The 7,388-nt window shown below is 30.0% G+C and overlaps 1 long non-coding RNA gene across 1 annotated transcript in view; it reads left to right on the top strand.

Annotated features, from left to right (window-relative positions):
• Positions 1-7,388, top strand: part of LOC136796661 (uncharacterized) — a 19,502-nt gene that overhangs the window by 4,016 nt on the left and 8,098 nt on the right. Inside the window, exon 2 of the long non-coding RNA XR_010844416.1 lies at positions 3,190-3,323. This is a non-coding gene — a long non-coding RNA (uncharacterized lncRNA). The remainder of the gene's footprint in view (positions 1-3,189; positions 3,324-7,388) is intronic.

Genomic DNA, 7,388 nt, shown 5'->3' with positions numbered 1-7,388 from the left:
CCTCCCTCCCTTCTGATTCTGATTACAATGAGATCACCTCATATCTCACGGTTAGCATATGAATAATAATGATATTTAATTGTTGGGGATTACTATCCCCCCTTTTCAGATTTGATCTTTCAACATTAAAGTCATTAACGTCTGAATAACCTTAAATAATATAAAACCATCAACGCAGTGCAGTTTTAATATTGAATTGAACAATGAGTATAAGTATAAGTGGCTTTCAGAAAGGATTTCAAAAGTCCTTCATTAGATATAAGTAAACAACGTACAGATTTTACTTTCAGTATTATAAAGGTTGTTGGAGAATTCCAAAGTATTTGTTAAACGATTACCCAAAATCTTGAGAAAATAAATCAATGGGAAAAGACGAATTTTGTTTAAATTTATTCAAAGTCTTCTCCTTAAAAACGTTTTGTATATGTAGTTAATTTCTTATTAGAAGCAGACAGAAAATTTATGGATAAAGTGAATATCTAAAGTTGGAAATTATGAATTTTGTTGTAAATTGTACAATAGTTATTTGATAAAAAATTTGAATTCACCTTCTTCCCCCTCCTCTCCAAAAAATAATTATCGAAAAATGTCCATTATTACCAAAGGTACAATCAATTTGATTTTAATATTTTTAATAACAATTGTTCTAGAAAAAAAATCAAATAAACCTTAGTAAATGAAATAAACCGCCCCGTGATTGCTAGATTTCATTTGTTACGAAGGAGCCAAAAACATTTTTTTTAACCATAAGCTGTAGCTGTTTTTTTAATGTTCATTAAATTTCTCCGAAAAAAACATTATCGAAATAGTCCATTAGTAGCTGAGATTCGACATACTCAACTTTAAAAGTATAACCATGTTTTCAAAGGTATTTGGGCAGATTCTCATAAAAACCAGTCCACATTTCTATTAGTTTTTGGAATAACTGGAAAGCTTTAAACTGAAACATTTTTCGCGTTTATTCTGAATAATTAAATTGTCATCGAAGACGCTAATTGGACCGATATTAGATACAGACAATTATTGTATTGAACTTTCCATCGAAAGCGATTAAGGAATCCCATTACTGTTATTGATTTTTAATTATTTGTTTTATTAGTCATATCATAACACAATTAAATAAAATATTAAACCATAGTGAGATAACTTACAGAGTTTTCTAATTAGTCCTTTGGTAAAAAATCCAGATGTAAAGAAAGCTTTAGAGTTCCAAGATTCAAAATAATAAAACTGTTATAGTTCCTTACTTAAATTATACCGTTAATATATTAATGAACTAAGGTGTCAATGATTTTTTTAATGGCTTTCTCTAAACAACATTGATTTTGTTCCAAAATATGTATGTATTTTTCAGAACAAATAAAATAGTTAAACTGAATTTTAAAATTCACTATACATTAAGAAGAACACAATAAGTAACATACACTTTTCTAAATGAAATTTATTAGTATTTAAAAAATATATATACACAAAACTGAATTGTCTAGAAAGCAAAAAAAAAAAAAGCCCTCGTACAAATAGAGTTGGCCTGTAAAGTGCATAGTTTAACAATCATTGTAATAATAATAATAACAATCAACGAACTATTTAATTATTATATAAGCTAATAAAAAAAAAGAATACCCAAATGGTGAACTAAAAATCATTTATATAAGGTAATAACATGCAGTAAACCCAAACTGGGACTATCTACATTAGTCAGTGTGAAAAAAAAACAGAACAAAAAAGACATTACTTAATAAAATAAAAGAAACAAAAACCATACATCTGATTTTGAACATAGCTGGGTGTGCTAAAAGGTCTTTCGCAGGTCTTCTTGAATTTAGTTTTGATTCTTCTAACAATTGGTTCTGAATTTGTATACCCTGAGTTCTATCATAGAAGTTTATAATGTCAGAAGTTGTTGAATTGAGTTTCCAGAGTTCTTGCATTTTAATAAAACTATTGTAATTGGATTTGTTTGCTTTTCGTATGCCTTGAATGTATCCTTATCTCACTGTACCATATTATGACCATTGACATTGTAATATCTTGAAAACAAAGATAATTATTGATGCAATCCGAAAACATTTTTCTTTTGACCTTTGGAGAGTTAATATTTCTACTTAATTGTCGTTGCTTTAACGACTAATTATTACACCAATAAAACACAGAATAAAGAGGAAAGAAGTTGAGGTAATGAGAAAATAAAAACAGGCTGAAAGTGTAATTAAAACAGCCATGAAAAACATTTAACAACCTTAGTTTGTTGATAAATAATGAGCAGAAATGATATAATTGATTCTTATGGCCTCTCATAATTAAACGTGGGTTAGGCTCTGAAAGTAGAAAATCTTTAGATTATTAGGATTTTTTGGTGAGGATATATATTCAATTAATTGGATTATTATTCGAAGGCAAATGTGTACTTTACTGCTTTTATATGTATATGCATATAAAAGCAATAAAGTACTTATTTACATCCAAGTAATAAATCAATTAATTATTTAATACATAAATATATCTATTAAAGAAATCAATTAAATCTGAACTTCTACAACCCATGATGGGTTAGAGGTGTGGTACTTTGTATGGAGGCATTGTTACTAGACCAACGGTTGTGCAAGGAAATGATTTGGTCAGAATCGCACTCGACCGACAGATTTTTACTAAATTAAGGGTAACTAGTTTATGACGCTGGATGGACCCCGTAGGGCTTTCGAACACACTGAGCTGTCTCGCATAAAAAATAATTATGTGCTACAGCCGGAATCGAACCCAGGTCCTTGAAGGTAGTAGCATAGTGCCTTACCAATGAGCTGCCCTCTCCAATATATATATACACACACACACACACACACACACACACACACACACACACACACACATCCTAAGTCTTCAGAATTTTTTTTGTAATGTTTTTTGTTGTCATTTTAGTTTTATTTTGGTTGAAATTTTGTCATTAATTTATTTTAAAATACATCAACGGTTTAAAATAAATTCATGACAAAAGTTCAAGCAGAAATCGAACTAAAATGACCGAAAAAAATAAAAGAAGATATTAAAGGCCTCTGAAAATAGACGAACCGCCCAAACGTAGCAAATACTAGCACACTAGCAAGTAATATTAAGAAAAACGAAAACAAAAACAGTAAAATATATATTTAAAATAACTACTAAGTATGTTAATGCCTAATTTTTTCTTCTCAGATTCGGAGCATTTAGTACAGAAAGGACTGGGAAAGTTCCTTTACGCCTGGATATAACGGAGCACAACGGACCAATGATATTTATGCATGAAGCTCGGACCATTCTCTCATCTGTTTTCCTTCTATGGGAATCAGGTAATGTCGAAAATTATTTTTTTTCCTTTAACTGCTTTGAGAAAAAGGTTCATTCAAAATACAGTCGATAATTATAGGCCTATTTGATCATTGATCTATTGATAATCCCTTCTTGGCTAAAGACGTTTGGAAGTAAATAATATAAATACTCAGTTTTGAAGACATCATAATATACGATTTATTAAACTAATTAATGCTACAAACCTTCACTACGAAAAAAAAAGAAAGAATTTCTTTGAATAAAGTCTTAGTCACTAAAAGTAAAATATTAAAAAAAATCATTTTTACTAATTTAAAATAAAGTAGTGGATTGTAATAACCTTATTTTATAATTATATAACGTTCTATATTTTGTACTTTTCTCATAGAAAAACTATTGAAATAATTTAGATCAAGTTTCATATTATTGTTACTCTAAGCCGTAAAGGATTATTACCAGGATTACATAGTTATCCACTATATTGGAACAAAAATCTTGAATAAAATATGACTTTATGTGTTAGGAAAGAGATTTTGTCCTCTTTTAATCATAAGTTTATTGTTATCGTAGGAGTTGCCGAACGGTCTTTGGCGCCCCTTACAACCCTCCAATCTGAGGTGGTTTCCTATGAGGTCATTGAAATATTTGTTGATTTTGAATTATCATATGAAATGCAATCCTGATTATGAGTATATCCATAAGAAGGGTTGAAAATAACTATCTGAACAATATAATATACAATAACACTAGCAATAATAGCTCTCAGTACATTTTTTAAACATCTTCTGGGTAAGAATTATATTTATGATGTAATCAATAAAATTTCAGTTATTTTTTCAGCAAATAAGATCGATATGGACTGTTTACAACGATTAATTACCTAATAAAATAATTTCGAATTAAAACAAGCATTAATTTAACAATATAATGAACACGTATACAAAGACCATATCAAACAATTTTATCTATGAACTTGTAGACACACTGTTGAACATTTTATAAACCTAGTTTGCAGCAAATCGATACTGCAGATGCACCTACCTTTTTTGTTTTTATCGTTTTTTCTTTTGTTTTAATTGGTCCTGCATGAATTGCATAACATTTTGCTCAAGGAAAAATTTTGAATTCAACACCATTCCAAAAATAAGACACGCACATGGAATTTTTGAAGGATCCTAACGACTCAGCCCAATTTTGTTTTGAAAGCGACACGAAATACCCGATTAGTCATTACAGTATTACTCATATTACAGGATATAAAAACACATTGTTTCATCAAACTCTTTGTATCTGATAGCCGTTTTCACGAAGGAAATATATTTCCACCAAATTTTAAATATAATAATTTTACTTAATTTTTTTTTCACGACTGGCCAGCAAGGAAAACGCGAATATCAAATTCGATTCATCCTCACACCTTCTGCCGTTCTTCTACTCCAATACCCTTTCATCCTCCTGGTTTGTTCCTCTCGCTTTTCCTCTGTCCATTTTCTCCCTCGTCTCTCCTTTCCCACAAGAATCCCAACCTCTTTAAGCTTATTCCCAAAATGCTCTCTATTCAAGCATCATCCGTTATTTTTAGTGTACCCTGTTCCTCTCGCACTTGTTTTACATACCCCCCTATACTTTTATAGCTGCAGTCTTTGTTCAAAATTTTCTTATTAAGTCTCTCATTTTTTTATTCTGACCCCATTTTATGTGCCCATAAAATCTCAGTCTCCTGAACCTGATGACTGTTTCCAGGTCTTCCGAATTCCTATATATTTCCTCATTGGATTTATATAGACCCCTCTTGCGTTATTTTGGGTCCCTGAATTCTCCATATGATAAAATAATTCTGCTTAAATGTATATGTAAAAATATGAAGGTCCTAACCAAACACAGCAAGATTATATCGGAAACTAAACTATATACACAAAGAAACAAGAATATACAAAAATTACATAACAATATTTGACATTTTTTTAAAGTTTCCTCAAAGCTATATTTCTAAAATAAATTGACTGATCACAATTTATATAACATATTATATTTATGTTATATATGAGAGGCGACTGATTTAACTCATATTCAAATGTAAATAAAGTGAAAATGGTAGAAATCAATCGTCTAAGGATTAGTTTTAAAAATCCAATTTTGATAATGAATTTTATAATATTCTTTTACGACTTCGATTTCTGATTTTTGTCAATTATCGATGCACTGTGTATGGATTCGATTCAGGTAGTGGATATTATCGTTCTCAACCTGTGATGCATAGGGAGATACACCACGCCTGTGTCTGCCTTAGTTCCTGGCTCTATAGGCTGGGTGTATAGCGTTTGGGCTATTACCCGATCCCTCCCAAAATCGCTTAATCACAATACCTAAAACTAGTCTCAAAAAATCTTAAATGCGTGCAACCCTAATATTGTATTACATGCAACAAACAGAAAATGTGTTACTCTAGATTTGGAAAAGGCTCAGGTGGCCCAAGATTTCAATGTCTGTTGGGTCAACCGAAAAAATATATGTGTGTGTAAATATTAGATGTATATATTATTATATTAAATCATTATTATTATTATGATTATTATTGCTATATATTATATTAAATACAAAAGTCATCTTCTAATCTACTTTATAAATAAAATGTATTAATTTAAAATTTTCATTTTGTATCATACATACTAATAACAGGGTGACATAAAAAACTTTTTCTAAATCTGATAATCATGGACACTATCTAATAGATTCAAAAGTCGATTAAATAGATCGATTAGCCTCATTAGTTTCTGTTTCAATACTCATAACTCATAACTCACTTTAAATACTGCAAGGTTTTATCTATTCGCTCTATCTTAGGGTGGGGCTGAGTACAGTTACATAGCCCATGTTCTGTCATTCTTTCTGCTTCCGTTCGGCGATAAAGCAATGGAAAACTTGAGTGCAAATAGCAATTAGAAATGATTAGAGTGAGGGTGAGAATGTTTTCCAAGAATGACAAGAGCAAATATCATTTGAGTTCACTAATATATCAAGATAAGCTCGTTCAGTGTCTGTAGATAAACCCCATAAATCTATCAACGTGCGAAAAGTTTTATAGTTACTTTCTCATAAAAGGCATAAGTTCATTATCAAGGTCAGAGCAAAGTCCAGGAAAAATATAATTGTTTGCCAATTTACGATTCGTGGATTCGTTTTTTTTAGTTGAAAAAAAATAATAATAACCCTATTAGCCAGTGTTACCGTTGGGTTTCGAATGTTCAGAGTAATTTTCATCTTTTAAATAGCTATATAGGAATTATTTGTGAAGCACAAAATATAAGGTTACGGGAAAAAAAAAATAGTTTTTACTTTGCACTAAAAAAGGTGTGACCTAATCAACCATAATTATGTATATTTGTATATTGGAGACAATGTAAGGAGCCCTTCCATATCTAATTCCGAAAATCCATGATCTTAGCTAAAATCATAGATGTTTCTCGTTAAGTAAAAAATAATATTGTTACAGAATACTAATATCTGAACAAAGATATAATATAAAGAGAGCTTGATAAGAATTTACACGAAATCAGAAATTACACCAGAAGACAGACCTAATGCTACTGTTAAAAAAAAAAAGGAATACAAAATAATATTTACTAAGTTGATAACTATTTCACAATATAAAGCTCAGAAAATGAGAAAAGTAAGAGGAAAGCTTTCATGACCTGTTAGAAAAGGAGTAAGTATTCCATAAACGCTGTTAAAGCTATTTTTTAAAATATTGTGTTGTATCTTCACCGAAAATTATAGACTTCTGGGCTGTGTCGAAAGCCATTGGAAGGAGGTTTCATTTTGAATGTGTTTTAAGTGCTTATGGTATTATTCTTATGCTTATATGGTTATTATGGGATTATCTAAAAATTGTCATAGTGATGGGTTGGAAGTCCTATAGTCTAGTGATCATATTGAAATGACTCAGGTAAAATAGTCATGAAAAGAATATTTTTTTTTTTTGAAATTGATAGATTTATTTATTGATAGATATTACAATCTGCCACACAGTTGTGGGCAATAGGTAATATTGATGAATGATCTCATACATACTAAAATAAAAAAAA

Source organism: Halyomorpha halys, unplaced genomic scaffold (genome assembly GCF_000696795.3).
Source record: "Halyomorpha halys isolate HHAL.00 unplaced genomic scaffold, Hhal_1.1 Scaffold692.1, whole genome shotgun sequence".
Classification (NCBI taxonomy): Eukaryota; Metazoa; Arthropoda; class Insecta; order Hemiptera; family Pentatomidae; genus Halyomorpha; species Halyomorpha halys.
This window is presented reverse-complemented; position numbering and strand designations above follow the sequence as displayed.